The 14,802-nt window shown below is 41.3% G+C and overlaps 1 protein-coding gene and 1 long non-coding RNA gene across 3 annotated transcripts in view; one reads left to right on the top strand and one right to left on the bottom strand.

Annotated features, from left to right (window-relative positions):
* The window catches only part of LOC309649354, a 460,714-nt gene that overhangs the window by 61,027 nt on the left and 384,885 nt on the right, over positions 1 to 14,802 (top strand). The window lies entirely within an intron of this gene.
* The window catches only part of HYDIN (HYDIN axonemal central pair apparatus protein), a 443,025-nt gene that overhangs the window by 142,661 nt on the left and 285,562 nt on the right, over positions 1 to 14,802 (bottom strand). The gene's annotated exons all lie outside the window — the stretch shown is intronic.

Below are 14,802 nucleotides of genomic sequence, written 5' to 3'. Positions count from 1 at the left end.
CTGCTCCACCCTGGTCCTGGCCCTGCGTTTGCTTTGCTGCCACTCCAGTTCTCAGAGCAGAGGGCCGAGGGGGAAATTGGTGACTGCACCAGCTGGTGCTGAAGCCCTTATGCCCAGGTTTCATTGAATTGACGTCATAAAGGCCAAAGTGGTGGGGTTGCCCCCATTCTTCCTGTTTCCCCAGGGTGCATGTGGCATTTTTAGGGACTCCTCCCCTCCCCCATCTCAGGCCCCTTATATTAATTTCAACCCAATTTCACTTTGATATTCACTCTTGCCCCACATGCCCTCTACTTTTTCTCAGAGGCTCAGCAGAGAAATGTTATCTATTATATGAAGGTCCCACCACTCTCCCATCTTCCCATTTGAAGAACTTTTTCCTGCCTCTGAAGTTTCACGGCATTTCATATGCACATCTTTTAGGATACTGTCCACTGTCTACCACGTACCTGAGTACCACTACCGGGTGTTCGACTACCAACTTCATGATTTCTGCCCTGTTGAGTATCATTTAATAAATCTATTTTACTGAGGTATAATTAACATACACTCATTTTATAAATACAGTTTCGTGAGTTTTTGCAAATACATACATACCAGTGTAACCACTACCATATTAATATACAGAACACTTAAAAAGTTTATCATTGGGCTTCCCTGATGGCACAGTGGTTAAGAGTCCACCTGACAATGCAGGGGACATGGGTTTGAGCCCTTGTCCAGGAAGATCACACATGCCATGGAGCAACTAAGCCCAAGCGTCACAACTACTGAGCCTGAGCTCTAGAGCTCGTGAGCAACAAATACTGAGCCCACGTGCCACAACTACTGAAGCCCGGGTGCCTGGAGCCTGTGCTCTGCAACAAGAGAAGCCACCACGATGAGAAGCCTGCGCACTGCAACGAAGAGTAGCCCCCGCTCACCACAACTAGAGAAAGCCCACGTGCAGCAACAAAGACCCAAAGCAGCCAAAAATAAATAAATAAAATAAATAAATAAATAACATTAAAAAAAAGAGCAATGTACTTGAAAAAAAAAAAGCTTATCATCTTAAAAAGTTCCCTTGTAGCTGGAGGAATCAGACTCCCTGACTTCAGACTATACTACAAAGCTACAGTAATCAAGATAATATGGTACTGGCACAAAAACAGAAATATAGATCAATGGAACAGGATAGGAAGCCCAGAGATAAACCCACGCACCTATGGTCAACTAATCTATGACAAAGGAGGCAAGGATATACAATGGAGAAAAGACAGTCTCTTCAATAAGTGGTGCTGGGAAAACTGGACAGCTACATGGAAAAGAATGAAATTAGAACACTCCCTAACACCATACACAAAAATAAACTCAAAATGGATTAGAGACCTAAATATAAGACTGGGCACTATAAAACTCTTAGAGGAAAACATAGGAAGAACACTCTGACATAAATCACAGAAAGATCTTTTTTGATCCACCTCCTAGAGTAATGGAAATAAAAACAAAAATAAACAAATGGGACCTAATGAAACTTAAAAGCTTTTGCACAACAAAGGAAACCATAAACAAGATGAAAAGACAACCCTCAGAATGGGAGAAAATATTTGGAAACGAATCAACGGACAAAGGATTAATCTCCAAAATATATAAACAGCTTATGCAGCTCAATATTAAAAAAAACAAACCCAATCCAAAAATGGGCAGAAGACCTAAATAGACATTTCTCCAAAGAAGACATACAGATGGCCAAGAGGCACACGAAAAGCTGCTCAACATCACTAATTGTTAGAGAAATGCAAATCAAAACTACAATGAAGTATCACCTCACACCGGTCAGAATGGGTAGCATCAGAAAATCTACAAACAACAAATGCTGGAGAGGGTGTGGAGAAAAGGGAACCCTCTTGCCCTGTTGGTGGGAATGTCAATTGATACAGCCGTTATGGAGAACAGTATGGAGTTCCTTAAAAAACTAAAAATAGAATTACTGTATGACCCAGCAATCCCACTACTGGGCGTATACCCAGAGAAAACCGTAATTCAAAAAGACACATGCGGGGGCTTCCCTGGTGGCGCAGTGGTTGAGAGTCTGCCTGCTGGTGCGGGGGACACGGGTTCGAGCCCTGGTCTGGGAAGATCCCACGTGCCGTGGAGCGACTAGGCCCATGAGCCACAATTGCTGAGCCTGCACGTCTGGAGCCTGTGCTCCGCAACAAGAGAGGCCGCGATGGTGAGAGGCCCGCGCACTGCGATGAAGAGTGGCCCCCACTTGCCGCAACTAGAGAAAGCCCTCACACAGAAACGAAGACCCAACACAGCCATAAATAAATAAATAAATAAATAAATAAATAAATAAATACATACATAAAAAAAAAAAAAAAGACACATGCACCCCAATGTTCACTGCAGCACTATTTACAATAGCCAGGTCATGGAAGCAACCTAAATGCCCATCGACAGACGAATGGATAAAGAATTGTGGTACATATATACAATGGAATATTACTCAGCCATAAAAAGGAACGAAATTGGGTCATTTGTTGAGACGTGGATGGATCTAGAGACTGTCATACAGAATGAAGTAAGTCAGAAAGAGAAAAACAAATATCGTATATTAACGCATATATGTGGAACCTAGAAAAATGGTACAGATGAACCAGTTTGCAGGGCAGAAATTGAGACACAGATGAAGAGAACAAACGTATGGACACCAAGAAGGGGAAGCAGTGGGGGGTGGGGGTGGGGGTGGGATGAATTGGGCGATTGGGATTGACATGTATACACTGATGTGTATAAAATTGATGACTAATAAGAACCTGCTGTATAAAAAAATAAAATTAAATTAAAAAAATAAAATAAACACACACACACACACAAAAGTTCCCTTGTGCCCCTACCAGTCAATTCCTCCCCCTCCCCCACCCCCGGCTCCAGACAAACACTCATCTGCTTTCTATCACTATAGATTAAGCTACGCCTATAGTTTCATATAAGTGGAATCCTAAATATGTATTCTTTTGTGTCTGACTTCTTTTGCTCAGCATAGTATGTTTGAGAATCATCTACATTGTAGCAAGGAGCAGTAGTCTCTTCTTTTTTTTTTATCACTGAGCAGTATTCCACAGTATGGATGATGACTAGTGTGTTTAAGCGTCTTCTTTGTTGATGGACACCTTGGCTTTTTCCAGCTTTTAATAATAATGAATAAAGTTGCTAAGAACAATTGTGTAGAAGTCTTTGTGTGGACATATGTTTTCATTCCTCTTAGGTAAATTCTGAGGAAGGGAACTGCTGGATTGTATAGTATATGTATAACATTATAGGAAACTGCCAGTTTTCCAAAGTGGCTTTACACCAATTTACACTACCACCCACAGTGATGAGAGTTCCGGTTGGTCCACATCCTCACCCACACTTGGTATTCAGTCTTTTAAATTATAACTATTCAAATGCTTATGTAGTGATAGCACATTGTGGTGTTAATCAGTAGGCTTATTTTAAAGGAAAATTTTACATCATTACTGTAAATTAAAAACCAATTGTATCTACCATATTTAGGAAAATCAATATGATGGGAAAAATTAATGTTATTATTTTCTTGCCTGGTGAAGACTCTGCGCTGACTCCTGCTTGCTCTTTTTAAGAAGTGAGATCAGTTCAGCTTCCCCTTGGGGAATCACTGGGCTAGCACCATCCAAGAACTGTGAGCTCTTGGAGGGCAGGGTCCAAGGTATTCCCTCTTTACAGCTCACATAGGCCAGGGTCTTATACACAGGGCATGAGCTCAATATCTGGGCATCTCATTGAATGGATGGATGGATGGTTGAATGAGAACAGGTAAGCAGCATGCAGGGTAATTTGGCTATTCTGCACCTCCCTCCACCCCATCCCCACCTGGGATGGCCTCAGAGAAGAGTAGAAAAGCTCTTTTCATCTTCTTGCACAAACTTCCATTTGGCTTCTTCCAGGCCAGGTGCCTCTAGTTCACATTATCTTAGGCTGAAATCACACCATTCTGGGCAGAGGACACAGAGGCTGGGTGCTGGGAAGCTCATTAAAGATTCCTGAACCTCATCCTTGGGTAAATTCCGATTTGGCAGGTCTCAAGTAGGGCCCAGGAGTTAGGTTTTTAACAGTCTTCCCAGGTGATTCTACTGTACAGCCAAATTTAGGACCCGCCGTGGGTAGGAAGGGCCAGAGGACGGCTAAGGGCTGGAGCTGGTAATTAATGTGGGGCATTCACTCAGCCTTACCAGCTAGAGACAGGGAAGATCAGCAGAGGATGATTCGGAGCACTTATTAAATCACCCCAGGGCAGCAGAGACACCTGGGGAGACTCTGCCAGATCACTGCCCCACATAACAACACTCTCATCCAACATTTGCACCCCCCTGGGATGTTGTGCTGAATGAAAAAAAAAAGCAAATGGGGAATATCTGAAAAAGGAAAAATACTAAGCTGTAGAGTGTCTTCAGACCTGAGGAAAAACAACACCTCAGCTGACAATGATACCTGGACAATGGGGAAGCGAGAGGTCTTTTGGAAACAAAGGAGACCAGTAAAGCAGCCCAGCTGCTAATAGGCGGCAGACAGCGAAAACTTCACCATAATGAAGGCTTTAACTTATCAGTAAAATGGAAAACCTGCTCCAAAGAATTGAAATAGAATGTTGGTAGAGTTTTTTGGATCAGATTTTATTTTACTCTCAGGAACAGATGATTACTTTCCTGTTATGCTAACCCAAACGGGATTAGATTCAGTTATTTTTAAAAGAAAGCGTAGCAAACAAGGAAAATCAATACTGCTCCAGTTCCAGAGCTGCCCATATCAGAATCACAGGAGGAGCCAGCAAAGAAATCCTCCCTCAAGCTGTGACAGAACTGCGTGAGTGTCAGACACACTGCCCATCAGCCACACTGGCTTGGGCTCAGCAGTTTCTCTCCCCATATTTTATTTTCAATTCTTGGGTAAGGATCAATACAATCTTTTGTGTTACAAATTAAGAGAAGTCCACCACTCTTGTTTCCTGCTCTCCCTTCACTGGAAGCAGTGTTGCATCAAAATAAAACCCCAAAGAACAGGCTTGTGTTTCAGTTAATGTTGTGTGTTGTGTTTCAGACCACACTTGGAGATGGAATGGTGTATGTCGCACATCTGCTGAATTCTCTGCAGTGCAGCCAAGGTCTCAGAAAAAGGCGGGGGTAGCCTTGTAGTAAACACTTTTAATTCGTTGATTCATTGCACCTGGATTCTGGGAGTATCCATACAGAGGGTGCAAATGGCCACTGGCTGGATAAAAAGGTCCTTCAGGTGTGTTTTGTTTGGCTCATATGTTGCTTAATATTTTTTTGAAATTACTGACAGCAGCAGATGCTGTTGGTGCCCAGACTAGGTCCCCTTCACTAAGACGACGCACCCATCCCCTAGGTGCTGTGGGTGTTGGCTGCACCTTTCTCTGGAGCACTGCCCTGGCTCAGCAGGAGCTGCCTCACCCACCCTGAGCTGCCTGGGAGCTGTTTTTCACCCCCTACAGTCTGAATGTCTTAAGTCTCAGCTACTCCGTTGTGTCCCACCAACTTCCACCTCAGCATGGGTGGCCAGTTGGAAGCATTCTGGGACATAATAAAGGGCTAAGGCAGGCTGTCTTCCATGTGTGTATGTCTGCAGTTTGCTTCTCCTGTTCATGTGGCAGAGCTAGAACGTGCTGATGGGGAAGGCGCTGAGCCAGTCCCATCTGTTTCATCTGTCATTTGCTTCCCAATGTGGAAAGATCAGCAAGTGTAAGACCACAAATATGGAAAAGTGGCTGGAACTTTGTGTTTGTGCTCAGAGAGGCTCAAGAATTTGCCTACTTTTAACATGATTTAAAGTGATGATTATAATCTGCCCCCTTTAGAAGCAGGAACTGGGGGGCCTATCTAATCTGGAGGAGGCTTATGATGTGTAGTCAGAGGAAGGAAGGGAGGGAAAGAGGTAGAGAGAGAGGGGTTTAAGAAAATGAGAGAAGCAGAGGTTAGATAGCTGAGAGGAAGAATGGCAATGTAAAAAACCACCTGATAAGATCTAACAAGTAAAGATGTGTGGTTTGCTTAATGTGGCACACAGATTAAAAATTAAAAGCAATGGAATTAGGAGGTGTAACTGTAGGAGAAAATATCTCGACAATGAAATCAGTCATACTGAATAGCACACATTCATAACCTTGAATTGCTGAAACTCAAACTGGACCTCTGAACCACACTAAGACCATTGATAGGATACCAGTGGCTGCTGTGGGTCACATTCTCATTTTGATATCAAAATAGGGGGAGGGTGGGGAGCAGGAGGCTTGACCCTGAAGGGCCTTGTAAGCCTCACTAAGGAGTTGGCTTTATCCTCAGGAAAATGGAGAGTCTTCCAAAAGGTTTTAAATGGGGAAGTGAAATGATCTAAAAGTTCACTTGGGCTGCAGAAGGGAGCATGGATTAGAAGGGGACAACCCTAGAATGACCAAAACTCTGAACCATGCTGTAAACAGCGATGGAAAACATAACCTAATGGGATGTTTTCTCTTTTTTTATGATTTTTTAAAAAATAAAAATCAGGAAGCCCACACAGAAAACAGTGTTAGAAATCCAGACAAAAGATAATGGCAGCCTTGGTCAAGGAGGTCAAAGGGGAGATGGAGATGGAGTGGGAAGTTCCAGTGCATATTAGCAGGTGGAAGGGCAGGACCATGGCCCTGGGGTGAGGAGCCCATCCTGACAGACCACAGCCCAAGGTCTATGCCCACTACTGCCACCTCCCCAGCCTGTCCACGAGCAAGGCTGAGTGGCTGGCTAGCCAGAAGGGATGCAAGTAAGAGAACAGTGGAGGAGACAGTAGGGGCCACCACAATCACTTGGTCACCTATGTTCCCCCTACATTTGCTGTTTGTGCTTGTCAACCTCCCGTGCCCAAGGCCAGGAGGAAGAGGTGTGCGAAAACAGTAAAAATAAAGTGGCAGGAGGAGGATCAGCACCTCTCCTGTCCCTACGGCTGCTACGCCCCTGTCCTGCCATGCCGGCCTCCACTGCTGGATAGCCCTGACTCCCACCCCACTGCTTCTCTAGTCTCCTTCCTCTTCATCCTCCTCCTCCTCATCATCACTGTCAACATCATTGTCGTCGCCATCATCTGCTTCCATCTGGCACGTACACGCTTCCTCACATGGAAAGCAGCCTGCCTTAGCTCTTTATTATATCCCAGAATGCTTCCAACTGGCCACCCGTACTGGAAGTTGGTGGGACATAACTGAGCAGCTGAGACTCAAGTTACTCAGACTGTAGGGGGTGAAAACCGCATTTTTAAAGGTTCTCAAAAGGAGTTGCAGTTGGAGCTTTTAGAACAATGGTTCTCACTGCAGCTGTCCATTGGAACCACCTGTGGAACTTTAAGAACAACTTCCCAATGTCCAAAACTATAAGAAATAAATGTTTACTGTTTTAAGCCACCCAGTCTCTGGTATTTGTTATAGCAGCCCGAACGGACTAAGACAGGCCCTAATAAAGTAACTGCAGCCAACAGTTATTCATCACTTACTCTCTACCAGGTATTATATTAAGCACTTACTAAGGACTGCCTAGTTAAATCTTCACAACAGCTTGATGAGGTAGATTCTATGATGGTCTCAGTCTTCAGATGACAAAACTCAGAAAGCAAGTAAGTGGCTGAGCTAAGTTAGCCTGGCTCCAAATCTCATGCTCTTAACAGCTTTACTGGACAGTCTACCTGGTCAACAAGAGAAGGCTTCTCCTTGGTTACTTCATGCCATGCCATGCCCAAGGCAGTGACTCATAAAGTAGTTTTTTTCATCCTAAAAGTAATTGGAAGCCACAACATAAGAAACATACAATGTATTGTCTAGAAGCTTTCTTTGGAAGAAAAGGGACCCATCCTGATTGTATCTAGATAAGGAAAAGCAAGACACAGTCGACCTTGTCCCTGAAGTGACTTCCTACAGAGAGTTCTGCTGCAAGGTGAGTAGTGTAGGGATGTGCCCAGAATTTACCTTGAAGCTCTCCAGGGAGAGCTTTCTGTGAGATTTCTCCAGGGATTTCCATGAGAAATGACCACTTCTATAAAAGTTCCAGAAGGTGTCTCCACTGCTACATGCTCTTAGAAAGGCTGCCGAACAGGTGGGCTGTGAAATCTCCCTTATAATCAGCTTCAAAGCTCTTCAGAAATATTTTCAAAACAGGACAGTTTTTAAAGTCAGTTTCTTTTAAAGTCTGGCCTTCAGTAGACAGAGCTAGCTTTGGGGGGGTGGTTAATTAATACAAACATGTGGATAAATCAGATCGCTATACAAAGCAAGCAGACGTCATCCTAACTCAGGTTCAGATATGCACTGATAACTTTCCACTGATTTCTTTAGAAGCCAGCTTAGTTCACAGTGAATATCTAAAAGCCTGATGCCCTCCACTGAATTTTGAGACATTGGGAAGATGTCTTAAAAAGAATGAATCTTATAATAAGGTAACTAGAGTTCTTCTATAATAACATAAAAGCCGTATAAGAAGTTTTATAACACTCAAAATTAAAATGAAAAACAGCCCAATTCATTTCTCTAGGGGGTAACAAATATCTCAGGAAATTGGACTAAACTGAATTGCAAATAGAAGCAGACCACATGATCCCTAACATATTGATCACTTTTAAGTTAAATATGAAGAGAGTGAAAGGTCTCCCTCTTCTTGGATTTAAGTCACTTGCAGGCCCACTACAAAGACAGGAACTTGTTTCTGGAAGCTCAGACTTGAGACACGGTGTGCAGCCCTCCCATTAGTCCCAGAGGCTAATTTGATCCCCTGGTCAGATAAATTAGCTGGCCTATCACAGCAGGAGAGGAGATTCTAGATGGATGGGCTATGGGAGGCCTGGGTGATGGAGGGCCTGGGGGGCTTCCAGGGGCATCAGCATGGAGGATAAGCAGGTCTGCTGGGGGTAGACTTCACACTGTTCTCTTTCATAAGGGGCTTCAAATTTACCAATAATGTTACATTTATAATGGGGGTGATAAGACGTGTATGTTCAATTCATTATTATTCTTAAGCTATGCACATGTGTTATACACACTTTTGCCTGCATGATGTAATTTCACAATAAAACAAGAGTGGATGTCCAGGAACACTGTGGAGTGAGAAAGGGCCTCAACTCAGTAATGAAATCATCACTGAACTTCCAGAGAGGCAGTTTCAGCTAAGTGAGGGGCCAAAAGCCAGCTTAAGTCAAATTAGGGAGTGAAAGGGGTGACTAGTGTATTGTTTTCTTCTGTTTCCTGGTACAGAGATGGTGATGATGCAAGAGGATTAAGAGAAGGGCTATCAAAGATGTGGAGCACTTGTACTGGGGGCAAAGGTCTAGAGAGCTTGGTGGTAGTAAGAGAGATGGGAAGTTACTGATGGAGAGAAGCACGATGGAAAGTCTGGCCTTGAAAAGCAGCAGATGTTGGGGGGAAGGAGATGAGAGGATGAAAGCGGGAGCCTGAAGAAAAGCAGTCTCTGGTGTGGGCCAGGGGAAACCAGAGGGAAGCAAGCTGCCCAGCAGAGTGTGGTGGGAATCTGGGAGGGAGGGATGGCTAGAGCTACATCCTCTGAGTAAGAGGATGGCTAGGAGCTGAAAGGAAGGACCGATCCAGGAAACACTTGTGAGGAAAAACTGGTGGGATGTACTGACCAACTGGGTACTGAGGAAAGAAGAACCTGTGAAGGATGACACAAAACCAGACAGGCTAGGAGGCTGGGCACAGCCTTGGGAATGTTCATGATCAACTACCAGTGAGTGACACATTGCTTTCCAAAGTGATTGTGTCAGTTTACATGCCCATTAGCAATGTATGTGCTTCTAACCTCCACACCCTCAACATTTGGTACAGTCGTATTTAATTTTATCTAATTTGGTGGGTGTGCAATGGTGTCTAGTTGTTGTTTTAATTTCCATTTTCAAGGATGGAACATCTTTTTATATCCTTATTGGTCATTCATATTTCCTCTTCTGTGAAAAAACCACTCGTTTCCTCCCATTTAAAAATTGAATTATATGTTTTTTCCTTCAAAGGCATACTTTATGTATTATGTACTCTAATAATTTGAAGGTAATATGTGTGCTGAAACCTTCTGTCAGTTTGTGACTTGTCTTTTAATTCTTTTTAGGGTGTCTTTTCATGAATAAAAGTTCTCAAATTTAAGGCAGAAATTATGAATAGTTTCTTCATGGTTTGTGCTTTTTTTTATCTTGTTAAAGAAATTCCTCCTTATTCAGAGACCATCAAGGCATCATCCTACATTTTCTTCACATTTAAAAATTTGACTTTCACATTTGTATCTTTAACCCATATGGAAGTAATTTTTTGTATAGTGTGAGTTTAGGGATCCATTTAGGCTTCTTTTTTTTCTCTATAGATACTGGATTGTCCCTAGGTCATTCACTGAATATGTCATTCCTTCTTCTTTGTTTTACAGTTTCATCTCTGTTATGTTTCCATACATGCATGGGTCTGTTTCTGAACTCTGTTCTGTTCTTTAGGCCATTTGTCCATCTGTGCACCAATACCACACTTTTAACATTATTATATTTTCACAATAATGTGATATTCAGTAGAGAAAGACCTCCCAGTTTGGAGGGGCCTGACTAGTCTCGTCTCATCCCTTTGCTCTTTCATATATAGTTTAGAATCAACATGTTGGGATTTTGATTAGAAGTGCATTGAAGCTATAGATAATTTTGGGGACAAATAACATCTTTAACAAATTGAGTCTTTAAATCAAAGAACATAGTATGTCCCACTTTTATTTAGGTCTTCTTTAATGATTTTTAATAAAATTACTTTATACATAGAGATTTTTGCAGTTTTTTGTTAGATTTATTCCTAAATACATTAAAAAATTTGCATTCTCTTTTTTATTTGTTGCTGCTACACAGAAATGCAATTGGCTTTTATAACTCATACTCATCCATCAGTCTCACTAAATTCTTTTGCTAATTCTAATAATCTGCTTGTAGATTATTTTGAGTTTTCTATATAGATAATCATAACATGGCAGTTTCATTTCTTCCTTCCAAATCTAGTCCCTTTTATTTATTTTTGTACCTTCCTGCAACAGCTAGGCTCTTTAGTAAATTGTTGAATAGAAAGCAACTTTGTCTTGTTTGTGATTTTCAAGAAAACAATTTTAACATCTATTGTTTTCTCCAGTTCTCCCTGATTGAATTGAGGAACTTTCCCATGAAGAGTTGTTTAGCTTTATTAAATGTTTTTTCCTTAGTCTATTCAGAGGACAATATATATATATTTTAAATGTGGTAATATGGTAAATTAAATGATTATATTTTCTTATCTTGAACCAACCTTGCATTCCTGGAGTAAGCCCAACTTGGTCATGATAGCCCATCTTTTTATCCTTTGCTGGACTCAGTTTGCTAATATTTTGGTGGATATTTTGCATTCATATTTTTAAACTAATGAGTAAGAATGACATGAAATATTTATGTCTCTGACCTGGCTTAATTGGTCTTAGATTAGTTTCAAAACTAATTAGATTAGTTTCAAACAATGAGTTGAGTAATATTTTCTTCTATTTCTCAAAAGAGTTGTGTAAGTTTGCAAAGGAAACTATTGACAAAATGAAAAGACAGCCTACTGAATGGGGGAAAAATTTGCAAATGATATCACCAATAAGGGGTTAATATCCAAAATATATAAACAGATCATACAACCCAACATTAAAAAAAAACCCAATTTAAAAAAGGGCACAGAGACCTTTAAGATGACGGAGGATTAAGACGTGGAGATCACCTTCCTTCCCACAAATACATCAGAAATACATCTACATGTGGAACACCTCCTATAGAACACCTACTGAACGCTGGCAGAAGACCTCAGACTTCCCAAAAGATATATACATATTTTTTCCTTTTTCTCTTTTTGTGAGTGTGTATGTGTATGCTTCCTTGTGTGATTTTGTCTGTATACCTTTGCTTTTACCATTTGTTCTAGGGTTACCATTTGTTCTAGGGTTCTGTCTGTCCCTTTTTTTTCTTTTATCTTTTTTTTTTTTTAAGTATAGTTCTTAGCACTCGTTATCATTGGTGGATTTGTTTTTTTGGTTTGGTTGCTCTTTCCTTTCTTTTTTTTTAAATTACTTTTAAATTTAAAAAATTTTTTTTATTTTTATTTTTAATAACTTTATTTCCTTCCTTCCTTCCTTCCCTTCTCTCTCTCTCTCTCTCTCTCTCTCTTTCTTTCTTTCTTTTTCCCTTTTCTTCTGAGCCGTGTGGCTGACAGGGTCTTGGTGCTCTGGCCGGTGTCTGGCCTGTGCCTCTGAGGTGGGAGAGCTGAGTTCAGCATATTGGTACAAAAGAGACCTCTGGGCTCCACGTGATATCAAATGGGAAAAGCTCTCCTAGAGATCTCAATCTCAATGCTAAGATCCAGCTCCAATGACCAGGAAGCTACAGTGCTGGACACCCTATGCCAAACAACTAGCAAGACAGGAACACAAGTCCACCCATTAGCAGAGAGGCTGCCTAAAATCATAATAAGGGCACAGACACCACAAAAAAAAACCCACTGGATACGGTCCTGCCAACCAGAAAGATAAGATCCATCCTCATCCACCAGAACACAGGGACCAGTACCCTCCACCAGGAAGCCTACAAAACCCACTGAACCACCCTTAGCCACTGGTGGCAAACACCAAAAACAATGGGAACTATGAACCTGCAGCCTGTGAAAAGAAGACCCCAAACACAGTAAGTTAAGCAAAATGAGAAGACAGAGAAACACACAGCAGGTGAAGGAGCAAGGTAAAAACCCACAAGACCAAACAAATGAAGAGGAAATAGGCAGTCTACCTGAAAAAGAATTCAGAGTAATGATAGTAAAGATGATCCAAAATCTTGGAAATAGAATGGAGAAAATACAAGAAACGTTTCACAAGGACCTAGAACTAAAGAGCAAACAAACAATGATGAACAACACAATAAATGAAACTAAAAATTCTCTAGAAGGAATCAATAGCAGAATAACTGAGGAAGAAGAACAGATAAGTGACCTGGAAGATAAAATAGTGGAAATAACTACCACAGAGCAGAATAAAGAAAAAAGAATGAAAAGACTTGAGGACCGTCTCAGAGACCTCTGGGACAACATTAAATGCACCAACATTCGAATTATAGGGGTCTCAGAAGAAGAAGAGAAAAAGAAAGGGAGTTAGAAAATATTTGAAGAGATTAGAGTTGAAAACTTCCCTAATATGGGAAAGGAACTAGTCAATCAAGTCCAGGAAGCACAGAGAGTCCCATACAGGATAAATCCAAGGAGAAACACGCCAAGACACATATTAATCAAACTACCAAAAATTAAATACAAAGAAAAAAATGTTAAAAGTAGCAAAGGAGGGCTTCCCTGGTGGTGCAGTGGTTGAGAATCTGCCTGCCGATGCAGGCGACACGGGTTCGAGCCCTGTTTTGGGAAGATCCCACATGCTGCAGAGCAACTAGGCCCGTGAGCCACAACTACTGAGCCTGCGCGTCTGGAGCCTGTGCTCCGCAACAAGAAAGGCTGTGATAGTGAGAGGCCCGCGCACAGCGATAAAGAGTGGCCCCTGCTTGCCGCAACTGGAGAAAGCCCTTGCACAGCAAAACGAAGACCCAACACAGCCAAAAATAAATAAATTAATAAATAATAATTTTTAAAAATGTGGCAAGGGAATAAAAGCAACAAATAACATACAAGGGAATACCCATAATGTTAACAGCTGATCTTTCAGCAGAAACTCTGCAAGCCAGAAGGGAGTGGCAGGACATATTTAAAGTGATGAAAGGGAAAAACCTACAACCAAGATCACTCTACCCAGCAAGGATCTCATTCAGATTCAATGGAGAAATTAAAATCTTTACAGATAAGCAAAAACTAAGAGAATTCAGCACCACCAAACCAGCTTTACAATAAACGCTGAAGGAACTTCTCTAGGCAGGAAACACAAGAGAAGGAAAAGACCTACAATAACAAACCCAAAACAATTAAGAAAATGGTAATAGGAACACACATATTGATAACTACTGTAAATGTAAATGGATTAAATGCTCCAACCTAAAGATGTAGACTGGTTGAATGGATACAAAAACAAGACCCATATATATGCTGTCTACAAGAGACCCACTTCAGAGCTAGGGACACATACTTCAGACCTAGGGACACATACTTCAGACCTAGGGACACATACAGACTGAAAGTGAGGGGATGGGAAAAGATATTCCATGCAAATGGAAATCAAAAGAAAGCTGGAGTAGCAATTCTCCTATCAGACAAAATAGACTTTAAAATAAAGACTATTACAAGAGACAAAGAAGGACACTATATAATGATCAAGGGATCAATCCAAGAAGATATAACAATTGTAAATATTTATGCACCCAACATAGGAGCACCTCAATACATAAGGCAAATGCTAACAGCCATAAAAGGGGAAATCGACAGTAACATAGTAATAGTAGGGGACTTTAACACCCCACCTTCACCAATGGACAGATCATCCAAAATGAAAATAAATAAGGAAACAAAAGCTTTAAATGATACATTAAACAAGATGGACTTAACTGATATTTATAGGACATTCCATCCAAAAACAACAGAATACACTTTTTTCTCAAGTGCTCATGGAACATTCTCCAGGATAGATCTTGGGTCATATATCAAGCCTGGGTAAATTTAAGAAAATTGAAATTGTATCAAGTGTCTTTTCTGACCACAACACTATGAGACTAGATATCAATTACAGGAAATAATCTGTGAAAAAT

This window comes from Balaenoptera physalus, assembly GCF_965194825.1.
Source record: "Balaenoptera physalus genome assembly, chromosome: 19".
Classification (NCBI taxonomy): domain Eukaryota; kingdom Metazoa; phylum Chordata; class Mammalia; order Artiodactyla; family Balaenopteridae; genus Balaenoptera; species Balaenoptera physalus.
This window is presented reverse-complemented; position numbering and strand designations above follow the sequence as displayed.